Below are 13,353 nucleotides of genomic sequence, written 5' to 3'. Positions count from 1 at the left end.
CATGAGGCTTTTGATTTGCATTGCCTCAATGTGGAGAAGGACACCAAGAAGTCCAACTCCCATCATTGGACATGCCGATATTGCGGCAAGTCATACACTAGTGGAACAACAAGGCTTCTCCAACACCTTTCGAAGATTGGGGGACAAGTTGCCCCATGCAAGGAGATTCCGCAAAGCATTGCCGATGACATTTCGTGGAAGATGAGCCGCGGCTCAAATTCAAGTAGAGGAGCATCATCAACACGCGCACCGGCACCACCACCGGCACCACCATCGGCACATGATGAAGCGGCCACCGGCTCTTTCATTGGTGTATCCTCCACTGCCACTTCCACGGATGCACGGTCCGCCTCCGCACCGGGCAAAAGGCAAAGGGTGGTGGAGCGTGAAGGGGTGCAACCCTCTCTCCACCAAGTCACGGGTAGTGTGAGAGGTTCGGTTGCATTCCTTAAGGAGCGGCAACGCCTTGCGGAGATAGAGATTGCTCGCACCATTATTGAATGCAATCTTGCCTTCAATGTACTCCAAAAGGAGCAATGGAAGAAGATGGTGACGGCGATTGCAAATGTGGGCCCATGTAAGGGGTGGACGGGGGTCTCTTACACGGCTATGCGCACAAGGAAGATTGATGAAGAGAAGGAGAGAATTGATCGAGCCCTTGACCCGATTCGAGCCGCATGGACGAAGTATGGATGTTCTATTCTCACAGATGGATGGAGTGATCAAAGGAAGCGTGGCATTATCAACATCCTTGTGTCTTGCCCGCTTGGCACATACTTCTTGCGTGCGGTTGACACCGGGAGAAGGGGGAGAAAGACAACCGGGAGTTTCATCTACCGCCATATTAGGCAAGCGATCATAGAGGTAAGCATTATTTTACTTAAGTGTGGCTGATTTTGTCATTTGTGCAAAGCCCTCAACTCATATGATTTATCTACCATGTAGGTTGGGGCTCAAAACGTGGTGCAAGTCATCACCGACAATGCATCAAATTGTCGACGCATGGGCCGCTTGCTTGAGGAGGAATTCCCCACCATTGTGTGGACTCCATGTGCGAGTCATTGCATTGACTTACTCATGGAGGATGTGGCGAAGCTCGGCTGGGTGAAGAGGATTGTGCAACAAGCTACATCTATTGTCAACTTCTTCATGCTAAAGGTGAAGGTGCTTGCTATGTTTCGTGAGCATAGCAAGCTTGACTTGAAGAAGCCATCGGCCACCCGCTTTGCCTACATGTGGCTGGTTTTGGAGCGTCTATACGATGTGAGGCCCGCCCTTCGCCAGACAGTTGTTTCCACCATGTGGAACGATTGGGATGAGCACGTCACTGAAGAGGCCAAAGCCATGCAACGCGTTTGCCTAGAGGAGAGATTTTGGGCTAGAGTCCGAGCAATTGTCATTGCTATGACTCCATTCTATAGGCTCTTGCGGATGACAGATTGCGAGGGGTCCACCATGGGCCTTCTTGTCCACTTCTTTAGAGCTGCCCTTGTGGAGTTGGAGGCTTGCACAGACATTACATCTGAGGAGCGAGCACAAATCATGGAGATTGCACAGAAGAGATGGAGGTGGATGCACAAACCAATCCACGGGTTTGCAGCATTGGTACATCCAGCCTACAAGTCTCCAGTAGTTTGCACCGATAGGGAGCTTCGACAAGATCGGGATGCATATATGCTTCGAGCTGTGCCAGTTGATGAGCACAATGCCTTTCTAGAGGAGTTGGGCTGCTATGTTGATCAGAGAGGTCAAACCTCCTTTTCGTCTCCCACTTGCTGGAGGAGGGAGTCACTTGTGAAGCCCCTTTTTTGGTGGGACAATTTTGGGTATGGACTAGAGCATCTCCAACCCATAGCCTTAAGGGTCCTAGCCCAGGATTGTTCTTTGGGTGCATGTGAGAGGAACTGGAGTTCCTATTCTCTCATACACACGAGAATACGCAATCGACTGAGCACACGACAGTTGGAGCGGTTGGTCTACTGCCGCACTAACTTGCGCATGATGCAGGGCATTCTTAGTATGGGTAGTCCCAAGCAAGTAAGTGACAAGTCTAGACTCTAACTTGTCATGACTCATAACTTTTAAGTTTTGTGTACACTGTACAGACTCTAACTTTTGTGCCTTAATGTGTAGGTCAATGTTGACACTTTCACCTTGACGAGTGAAAACTTTGCAAGTGTCAATCAACAACCTGATGAGGAGGAGGAGGCAATCTTCATGGAGCTCTATAGTGAGCTTGTGGCAGCAGATACTCGCAGCACCAGGAGTCAGCATGGACGGGGCCGAGCAGTTCGAGTTCATAGGCCTCCGCCTTCGACATCGGCAAAGGGTGGCCTCCTCACATATGTGAGGCGGGGATCCTCGAGCTCCAATCCCCGCCTTCATGATGATATTCCATTGCCCCCTCATGATGATACCCCACTGCCTAGAGAGCCCTTGTTTGATGATGATGGCAACCTACTTAGCGAGAATGATCCCCAGAGTGTCTCGTCCACCTTCGAAGAGTCCTCTTCAGAGAACTCTCTTGATGGACACTCTAGTAGTGATCATGCAGATGTTGGTGATGATGTAGACTTTTGATATGTTATAGCTCTCTAGGCATTGGGCATCTATCTCCTTCTAGCCCATCGATGATGTATTGTAGTATGTAGTATCATGTATGTACGCATGTTGGCGGTCGCCCATGCCATGAGTTTTTGGCCTATCCTTTTGTAGCAATTTTGTACTCTAATGGCATGATGACATTATGTTCATGGTTCTACTATTTTGTAACTTCTTGTCTACAATTTTTAAGTTTAGGAAGTATTTTTAAAAAAAAAACGTACTAATATCGTACCGTACCTCAAAAAATTTTAAGGTACCAATTAGTACCGTATTTTATCGTACCGTACCGTATCGTACCTTTCGTACTAACTAACCATGCATATGTACAACGCTGTGATATTTGTCAAAAGGTGAAAGCTCCTCGTGAAAAGAAGATAGGGTTATTACAACCCTTGCCAATTCTTGAGGGTCCTTTCCAAGACATTTCCATGGACTTTGTCATGAATCTACCTCCTAGTCCAAGTAAGCGTAATACACAGTGCTTAACTATTGTTGATAGATTTAGCAAATTTGTTATGCTTATTCCTTGCAGGGCCAATGTGACTGCCGAGGATGTTGCCCAGTTGTTCATTCGGCATTGGTACCCGATTGGCGGGATTCCTAGGACCATAGTGTCAGACCAAGATGCCAAGTTTACCAATCATTTTTGGAGGGCATTGTTTGATAACTTTGGTACTAAGTTGAATTTTTCCATTGCATCCCACCCACAGACCAGACGGACGGCCAGACAAAGATATACAACCAGTTGGCCTTTGATGTGCTTAAGTGTTATGTCCACCATCAGCAAGGTAAGTGGGAATCATATTTGCCTTTAGTTCAAGCTGTTTTGAATGATTCTTTTTCTTCAGACAAGTGGGAATCATATTTGCCTTTAGTTCAAGCTGTTTTGAATGATTCTTTTTCTTCAGCTATTGGCAGGACTCCATATGAGGCAACATTTAGAAGACCTTTCCAGTCATTGTTGACCAGGACCTCGTGTTCAGTACTTGAAGCGAACAGAGTGACGGAGTCTTACCAAGAGATTTTAGAGTCAGTAAAAGACAGATTGGCTAAAGCGCAAGAGGCCTACACTCGAGACAGGCCAATAAAGACCGAAGGGATATGAAGTTTTCGGAAGGGGATTGGATTTATCTTCGGATGATGAAGCAAAGGTTGAAACAGGTGGGCAAGCGATGCCCAAAGTTGTCTTTCAAGAGCTTCGGACCTTTTCCCATCAAGAAAAAGATTAATAAGGTGTCTACGCAGTTAAAGCTACCTCCGAGTTGGACTATGCACGATGTGTTTCACATCAGTTGGTTAAAGCCATATGCAGGTCCTATCCCTTCAAAGATCAAAGACGAAGCGGAACCAGATATTGTTGATGAAGCAGAAGTTATGGTTCCAGAACAGATCCTTCTGCATCGTTTTAAGCATGGCTCGGGCCGAAGACTAAGACAGTTCCTCACAAAGTTTCAAAATCGAGGGACCCATGAAGCGGTATGGCTCGACAAAGAGTTTTTCGAAGACTATCCGGCGTTATTGACGGATTATTTGGAGGCTATGTAGCTTCCGTCAAGTTAAGCAGAAGGGGATGTCACGTGCATCCCGCACTTGGATGCCACGTAGACATATCTGTACAGAAGGTGCAGGACCTGGGTGTCAAAATACGCAACGGAAATGATAACCAAACTTGAGACCACAAGAGCAAGTAGAGTGCAGAAAATAGACAGCACAAGAAAGACAGAGAGATAGGCATGTAAACTCTTCTCTATACACAAGATCCCGAGAAAAACTTAATGAGTAAAAAGTGGGGATCATGGGGCCTATTTATATGGCCCCATGGATGCAGTCGGCCAGCACATGAAGTGCCACCAGCCCTCCACGACTGGGCAAAGCCAGTCGGCGAGCAAAAAAACACCACGACCTCCTCTGATCAAGTCGGCCAGTCTTCAGGAACTCATGAGTGCAGTCGGCCAGCATCAGAGGCTCCTGCCAGCATGTGGCATCCACCCACACCAAGGAAAAATGGGAAAAAAATACGAGTGAGGAAAAATGATAAAACACCTATACAGGGCGGGCACACCCACAAACAGAGGCCCTGGTGTCTGATAAAGACAAGAGATGACTTCTAACACCCCCTCTCAGCTCCTGGCTGTGAAATCAACCCAAGGGAGCTGGAGTGCCGCCTGAGCATAGCCTAAGGTAGAGATTTCGTGAAGAGGTCCGCCGCATTGTCCTCCGTCGCACAATAAAGGAGCAACATGTCACCAGCCAAGATCTTCTCACGTACAAAGTGATACTGTATCTCTATGTGCTTGGTCCAGGCATGGAAGACCGGGTTCCGAGCAATAGCTATACAACTCTGGTTATCGCACTGGATGACTGTGGGCTCCTTCTGTGGAAACCCAATCTCACCTAGCAGCCTCCGCAACCACACAACCTCGCAAGCAGCAGCCCGGTACTCTGCCTCTATCGTCGACAAGGCAAAAGATGACTGCCTCTTACTGCGCCATAAAACTGCTCCTGGGCCTGAAGTAGATCTCCTCGTGTTCGGATCTCCTCCCCAAACTGAGTCACTCCCACCGTGGAGTTGGACTCCATCAATCAATCCCCCTCCTGTGTACAAGAGTCCAAGATCCTTCGCATGCCGCAGAAACCACAGGATACGCAATCGTGCCTCCCAAAGAGTCATCTGCAACCATGAGCTCAACAGCCTCATCAGGAAGCTCACGTCCAATTTGGTGTCTATCAACAAGATCAATGAACCATTCTGCTTCTGAGTCAAAGTGGCATCACACTGCTCACAAGGATCAACACCTGTTACGGTGAAAAACCAAGTCCTGGAAACCTGCTGAAGACCATGCAAGGCCTTCTGTAACCTGTCAACCACCCCCTCTGAATTCGGAACCACAAAGCCTAGGGTATGCACCTCCTTTTGCAAGTAATCAACTGCCACCTGCCTGGCTTTCCGAAAGGTCCCTGTGGAAAGAACATCCTCATCTACAGGAGGTTCTTTGTCCCGAATACTACGAGACGTCAGAGCATAAGTGACCTGTTCAGTTTCCTCTGACTGACGAACACAAGAACTACCAACATCAGTACTAGAGAGCTCCTGCCACCTGTTGCCATCTACTGGCAAGCTATCCACCATCTGGTCCCGAAAAGCCTGCACCTGCACCGTATCCACACTTAAGTGGCCATTACCAGACTGCCACTCATCACAAACCTGAGGACCTGGGAGAGAGAGTGCTGAGAGCTTGTAAACTCCATTCTCCACTCCGCCTTCCCAAACCACCTGGCCTTTTGCTTTGTCCCATAGAGCAACAAAATGATCATCAAACACCAGCCGTACGCCAGTCTTGCAAACCTGATGCACTGACAACAGATGAAAACCAAGTGACGGAACATACAACACCTGGGAGGAATGCTTCCCCCCTCTGCCATCGAGAACTAACTCCAACCTGCCCTCACTGTGAACTGGGATAGTGGATGTATCCCCAATAAGAATGTGACCAGTATACCTGCAGAGATCCTATAAATCTGAACGGGAAGGAGTCATGTGCCTGGAAGCACCACTGTCTAGAATCCACTCCCGAGTATCCGTTGTTGCGGGGAATCCTCCAATCTCCTCCCTGCCTAAAGAAAATGAAACATCGGCGTCCATCACGTCCAGGTGCATAAAAGCCGGAGTTTTCATGATTGCTACTGAGGAATCTTCACCCTTCTCGGTCTTCCACTTGGGACACTGCCTCCAATAGTGGCCTTTCTCACCACAATCATTACACGTCCTCTCTGCCTTTAGTTTCTCGCGGTCAGCGTCGGACTTCTTCTCAGAAGACTTCTCCGAGGAAGCCTTCCCTTTGCCCGTGTTGCGGGCTTTCGACCGTTGGCCAGTTAAGGCCTCCGAACCTCCACCCTGAGGAGGGTTCGTGAATCGTTCCTCCTGGTCCAAGACCCTGGGCACAAGCTCCTCCCACGTGATGGTGCTGAGCCTGCCACTGGTAATCAAAGACGAGTAAAATACTGAGTACTGAGAGGGCAAGTGCGACAGCAACGTTATCGCCATGTCCTCTGAAGATATCTCCTTCCCAGCCTGAAGAACTTCCTGCTGAAGAGCTTGCAGCTTGTTAATATGCTCCCGCATCGTCAACGACTTTGCAAGGCTCATAACCCGCATCTGTACTTCCAAGGAGATTCTCTTCATGGGCGATACCCTGTTGTAAAGAGAGGCCAAATGCTGCCATATACCTCTGGCCAGCGTCATGATTGATTACCTGCGGTGTGCAGTTGAGAAAGATAAACGAACGGACCCTGGCGTTGACACGATCCCACATATGTGGCTGTGCCTCTCTGTCCTTCTTCATCGACAATAACTCCCCTTCCTCTGCTTCCGGCCATGGAACCCCGATAACGATGAAATCAGCAAGGTCATATGACTCCAACACAGACTCCATCATCACCTTCCAGATGCCGTAATTGTTCCCGTCCAACTGACGGTCCATTGGGAACGTGGGGAGAGTCGGGATCTTCACGTGCTTCTCAACCATCTCTAACAAATCTGGCATCGCGGGGATGTTACTGAAAAAGGGTGGGTGGGTGGGAAAAAAAACTCAACCTGCAAGTGGCTGTCCAGCACCTTAGCCCGCCTTCCTCTTGCAACTTCTCTTCCCGAACAGTCCAAAACAGTCCACCAATCAGCAACTTAACTATCCCCCTCTTGCTCAGAAAACTCCCAAGATCTATCAAGAGGCTAGGGCTCTGATACCATGTCAAAATACGCAGCGGAAAAGACAGATTTCAGGAGATACAGCCTTTGTGTGGCTGTAGGGCAGGTATGGGGCAGCCCATACAGGCTGCCCAGCCCTCAAGGTTTGCAAAACCATTGTCCAGCCATACAGAAGCAGGTGCATGATGCCCAGCTAGTTAGGAAAAAAACGCAGCATTTTATGTGATTATTTTCAGCATTAAATGCTGGAATTTCAGTCGTGGGAACATTTATTGCTGGCCAACCTAGTTTAAAACTGGCCGCATGGTTGTTTCTCGTACGCGTACGAATCAATTCGTACGTACGATTCGTACGGTGCGATATCGTACAATTTCGTACGGTACGATGTCCGGTACGATATCGTACGGTACGATATGCGAATTCTGCCCATTTTCAGCCGTTGCGCCGCCGCCGACTGCGCATTTTTCTAGCCGTTTCTGTCCGTTGTTGTAGCCGTTTTGTAGCCGTTTGCTGGCCGTTTTGGGCATGCTTTGTGGCCCATGTGCCCATTGGACATGCTACATGGCCTTATAAAATGCCCACCCCCTAAGCCTCTCTCAAAGCTCTAGCCTCTCATTACTCTAGTGAGTTGTAACCATCAAGCCCCCCCCTCTCTTGAGTCTTGCTCAAGTGACCATCAAGCCCCCCCCCCTCTCTCTCTCTCTCTCTCTCTCTCTCAACTCTCAACTTTCAAGCCACTCTCTCCCCCATAGGCCCTCTCTCAAGCCTCTCTCTCTCTCAAGCCTTTAGGCTCTCTCTCTCTCTCTCTCTCAAGCCTATCCATCTCTTGAATCTTCTAACTTCTCTCTCTCTATTACAATGACAAGGGAGAAGAATGAAGCCTTCAATGTGCATGCTATCCATGTAGAGAAAGCCGATGGAAAGTCCAAGTCATATAGGTGGACTTGTAAGTATTGTGGCAAACAATACACAAGTGGAGTTACTAGGCTTCTCCAACATGTTGGAAAGGTGGGGGGGCAAGTTGCACCATGCAAGGAAGTCCCCCTTGCTATATCCGATGAGATCTTCAACAAGATCAAGGGTGGATTGGGTGCTCACTATGATAGTGGTAGAAGCTCAAGGGCGGATGATGAGGTCATTTCCCCGCCTTGTGATACATCCTCCCCCGCCGCCTCCATCGGTGCCACCTCCATCGGTGCCGCCTCCGCCTCCGCCTCCTCAAAGAGACAAAGGCTTGAGTCTCCCATGAGGCAAGCCACTCTAGCCCAAGCCACCGGGGGGTTCTCTTCTTCTCTATCACATCTCCGAGAACGGCAACGGCTAGAGACTGCACGCACCATTATTGAGTGCAATCTCTCATTCCATGTGCTCAAGGTAGATCAATGGAAGTCAATGGTGAAAGCCATTGCAAATGTGGGCCCATGTGAAGGATGGACCGGCGTCTCCTATCATGACATGCGCACGAAGAGGCTTGTGGAAGAGAGGGAAAGAATCGATAGATCTCTCAATCCGGTGCGGGCGGCATGGTCCAAGTATGGGTGTAGCATCCTCTCCGACGGATGGAGTGACCGGAAGAAGAGAGGCATCATCAATATACTTGTCTCTTGCCCTCTTGGCACATACTTTGTGCGGGGCATGGATTCCGGAAAGGCGGGGAGGAAAACATCGGGTGCATTCATATATCGCCATATCAAGCAAGCCATCATGGAGGTAAGTTTCAACTTTCAAATTGCACTAAAGTCTTTAAAGTTTAGGCTTTAGTATATGTGATATGATCATATGTGGCTATATCATGAGTCGTGACTCAAGTCTCATACCGCATACGCTCATTGCATCCATTCATGTGCATTGTGACATGTAGGTTGGATCGAAGAACGTGGTGCAAGTCATCACCGACAACGCTTCAAATTGCCGTCGGATGGGGAAGTTGCTCGAGAAGGACTATCCCTCCATAGTATGGACGCCTTGTGCCTCCCATTGCATTGACTTGCTCATGGAGGATATGGGCAAGTTAGTGTGGATGAAGGAAGTAATGACCGAAGCTATCTCTATTGTTACCTTCTTCACCACAAAGGTGAAGGTGCTTGCCATGTTCCGCGAACATAGCAAGTTGGAATTGAAGAAGTCTTCATCTACACGCTTCGCCTACATGTGGCTCCTCTTGGAGCGCCTCCACGATGTGAAATCCTCCCTTCGCCAAACAGTGGTCTCCACAATGTGGAATGAGTGGGATGAGCGAGAATCGGCGGAGGCCAAAGCCATGCAACAGCTTTGCCTAAAGGAGGAGTTTTGGCAGTCGGTCCGCACTATTGTCATTGCGGTCACGCCCTTCTATAGGGTATTGCGGATGACCGACATGCATCGACGAGGAGAAGCGCGATGGTATGTTGGCCATTGTGGAGAAGAGGTGGAAGTGGATGCGAAGACCTATCCATGGTCTTGCCGCTTTATTACATCCGGCTTACAAATCACCCGCCCTCTTCACCAACGTGGAGCTACTTGAAGCCCGAGATGCTTACTTGCCCAAAGCATTGCCGGAGGATCGCCATGGGAAGTTCCTTGAGGAGCTCATAAGCTACAATGACCAAAGGGGAGGAGCCGCGTTTGCATCTACTACCTGTTGGAAGAGGGAATCCCTTGTGAAGCCCCTCTTTTGGTGGGAGACATTTGGGTATGCGCTCTCAAGCCTCCAAAAGGTGGCTTTGAGAATCCTAGCTCAGGATTGCTCTTCGGGTGCATGTGAGAGGAACTGGAGTTCCTACTCACTTGTACACACGAAGTTACGTAATCGCTTGAGCACGCAACAGTTAGAGCGGCTAGTGTATTGCCGCGCTAACTTGCGCATGTTGCGCGCAATGCAAAAGATGGAATCGGCAAGACAGGTATAAGTTACAACTTATAAGTTATAAGTTATAAGCATTCAAATTTCAAACTTCAATGTTTATTGAAATTTGGAACCAAATTCTAATACATTGCTTGTCACTTGATCATTGTACAATGTAGGTGAATGTGGATGCATTCAAGCTCACAGGGGGCACTCTTCAGAGTGTAAACAAAGTGCAGGATGAGGAGGAGGAGAGGATCTATGCAGAGATCTATCGAGAGCTCGAGTCGTTTGATCGACGACCTACTCGCACTCGTCGTGGGCGTGGAGGTAGTGGCAGAGGAGTGCAAGTAGGAAGCCGTGGATGCACGGTTCGTGGTGCTCCCAGGGACATAGTGCATACCTATGTGCGGCGTGGATCAGGTAGCTCCACACTCGCTCTTGCAGATGAGGATGCTCCCTTTGGCTTCTCACATGAGCTTAGAGAGCCCGAGTTCGATGATGAGGGCAACCTTCTTAGCGATGGCGACTTCGGCGAGGCCACTGATGTGTCCTCTTCTCATGAGGATGATTTCAGCGAGAGCTCTGATAGTGATGCCTTTGTCTAGTCTCTCCTTGGGCCTTGGCTCTAGCCTCTCTTTTTGTACTCGCGCCTAGCGCGCATGATCGCATCGCACCTCTATACTTTATGTACTTTTGTTTGTCACTTCAAACTTGTTTAGTTGTTTTTAATGATATTTTGGTTTGAAACAACTTCTCTAGACTCTACCCTTCCAAATTGAAAATGTCTATGTTTGTAGGTGTTCTTTAATTTAAAAAACCGTATTTTATCGTACCGTATCCCAAAATTTCATATCGTACCGAATATTCCCGTACGGTATCGTATTTTCGTACCGTGACAACTATGACTGGCCGACTGCTCTTGTAGTAGTATAAAAGGGTGAGCCCACAATCCCATAATCTCATCTCATATTTCACCAAGAGCCAAGGCAAACAAGGGCTAGACAAGCCAAGGAGTTGCTAAAGCAAAGGGTTGAAGGACTGCAGGTCAAGGGCGTAGATTTCTCAGCCAAGAAAGGTCAAGTTCTCTGTATTTTCTTTTCAGATTCACATCATTCTAATAAAGCAAATACACCATCTGTGGTGGGTGTCACAAATCCCTATATTCTAGGGACATGCGGATGCGTGTCAGGCCTAGAAACATGCGGATGCATGTATGTATTATACCTGGGCATGTGTATGGATCATATGAGTGGATGCATATGAGTCCAAGGACGTGGCAGGACATTTGTGGACTTTCGGGCGGTGCCCGTGTGGATTCCGGCCATGCACACATGGTGTGTTATGATGGCAGGCGGAATATTTTCAAGTACAAGAATGATGATAGGTGGTTCTCCAAGTTTACATGTGCACAATGCATAAATGATGCATGCCATAACTTTATTTTACTTTGCGTGACATTGTCTTGCTGCCTGGACAATGCTTGTTATTTTGGCTTGTGAAGTCCGAGGGACCGGGGACGCCCGGGCACCTTGTGGACACGTGTGTGCACTCCTGCTTGGGCCTAAAACTATGGGCTTATGGGTTTTGCAGGTGGTAAGTGCGTCCACACTCAATTTACAGCTTATTTCATTTACTACTAAAGTTTATTGGTTTGCAGGTCCACACTCATTAATAAGTGGCCGGACAACTTATATTGCGTTCGCATTTGGTTGGACCAAAATTAATGAAGTCCGGACAGCTTATGGCCATTTCCCATTTGGTTGGACCTAAACTTATACAAACATGACAAATGGAGCACTATGGGCTGGACACCTACCTGGACACCTTATGGGGACACTTGTCAGCCTGTATGTGAACCCACCAAGCCCCATAGGTGGCACTGGAGAAAGGCGCCTCCTTCAAGAGGTCATTTGGGCTGTTTTATTCATAACTCAACACATTGGAGAGCTGGTTGAAGCTTTGGGAGTTGCTACAGGGCTGGTTGCTTGCTTCCCGGACTCACACAAGCTTGGATATCGATCCCCACACTCTTCTAAAGGGCTGGTTGGTAAATTTCAGACCTGTAATTTCTGGTTATTGCGAGTTTTGGGCTGGTTACAGGTGTCCAAAGCCAACTTGGACAGTACAGGACAGCTCTAGGGACCTCCACAGGGCTGTAGGACCCTTTACAGGTGGAATTCTCGCGATGGAAAGTTGCTGTTTTGGACTGGTTATTGCATAAAACAGGCCGGACAGCAATGGAATATGTGAGCATGGATGTGTCTCAAGGATTCCTGGTGTAACAGGTGTTTAGGGCAAGCATTGGGAACACTTGCTCGCGGAGAACACAGGTTTCTGGATCAGTTTCTCGCGTGGAAACAGGGCCTAAAGATCCATTTACATCTTGTGCAGGGCGGAGTACCTGTGAGGATTGTGACTCTCTTGTGCAGGGCGGACGTACCTGTGAAGAGGCTTGTGCAGGGCGGATGTACCTGTGTGTAGGGCGGATGTACCTACAGATTCTCTTGTTTGAAATGTATTCATTCATGATGTATTTGGAAGAATCAGGTGCAGGCTGGTGGTGAATCCCCAGGCACCCGTAAACTTGTACTTGCAGACTCTTTTGGTAATATAACCTAAAGGGGGGGGGGTCAGCCTATCATCGGCCCCTTTATGTGGTGTACTGTCATTTTCAGCTTTGTGGTTGTAATGCTCAAGTGTTAAGTGCTCAGAATCTTGTTCACATTTATACGATTCCAATACACGCGTCCGCCTCCCGTTACATTGGTATCAGAGCTCAGTTTTTCCCCTCATTGGAAAACGATCTGAGGCTTGGAATCATAAGTGGTGACCTGATTTGAGTGTCATGGACAGCCACATTTCTGACAATGTGGAGAACACACAGGACCGTGAATTTCATGGTACAAAGGATGCAAGAGATGCTGCAGGCAATGATGTCTATGGAGATGCACGTACTCATGACACTATGCATTCTGATTTGGAATCTTTGAGGCGTCAAGTGCGACGCTATAGGGCTGAAACCGAAGAGCTTAGGTCATTGAAAAATGACCCGGATGTACAAAGGGTGTTGGCTGCGAAGGCAAAGGCTTCGGTCCATGAAGTCACTTTTGAAGCAATTGCAAAGGAAATGGATGTTGAGAAACCCCAAGAGCTTGCACTTGCATACCTAATGGTTAAGGGTGATGTATACACTGAAGCAGATGGTAGTTTGGCTTTC

The 13,353-nt window shown here is 48.3% G+C and overlaps 1 protein-coding gene and 1 pseudogene across 3 annotated transcripts in view; one reads left to right on the top strand and one right to left on the bottom strand.

Annotated features, from left to right (window-relative positions):
• The window catches only part of LOC147605300 (uncharacterized), a 65,123-nt gene that overhangs the window by 28,208 nt on the left and 23,562 nt on the right, over positions 1-13,353 (bottom strand). The gene's annotated exons all lie outside the window — the stretch shown is intronic.
• LOC147605302 (uncharacterized) lies at positions 8,128-11,039 on the top strand (annotated as a pseudogene).

The sequence above is a fragment of the Cibotium barometz genome, chromosome 60 (assembly GCF_041138505.1).
Source record: "Cibotium barometz isolate CiBa-2024 chromosome 60, ASM4113850v1, whole genome shotgun sequence".
Taxonomy (NCBI): Eukaryota; Viridiplantae; Streptophyta; class Polypodiopsida; order Cyatheales; family Cibotiaceae; genus Cibotium; species Cibotium barometz.
Note: the sequence above shows the minus strand (reverse complement) of the source record. Positions and strands in the feature narration are given on the sequence as shown.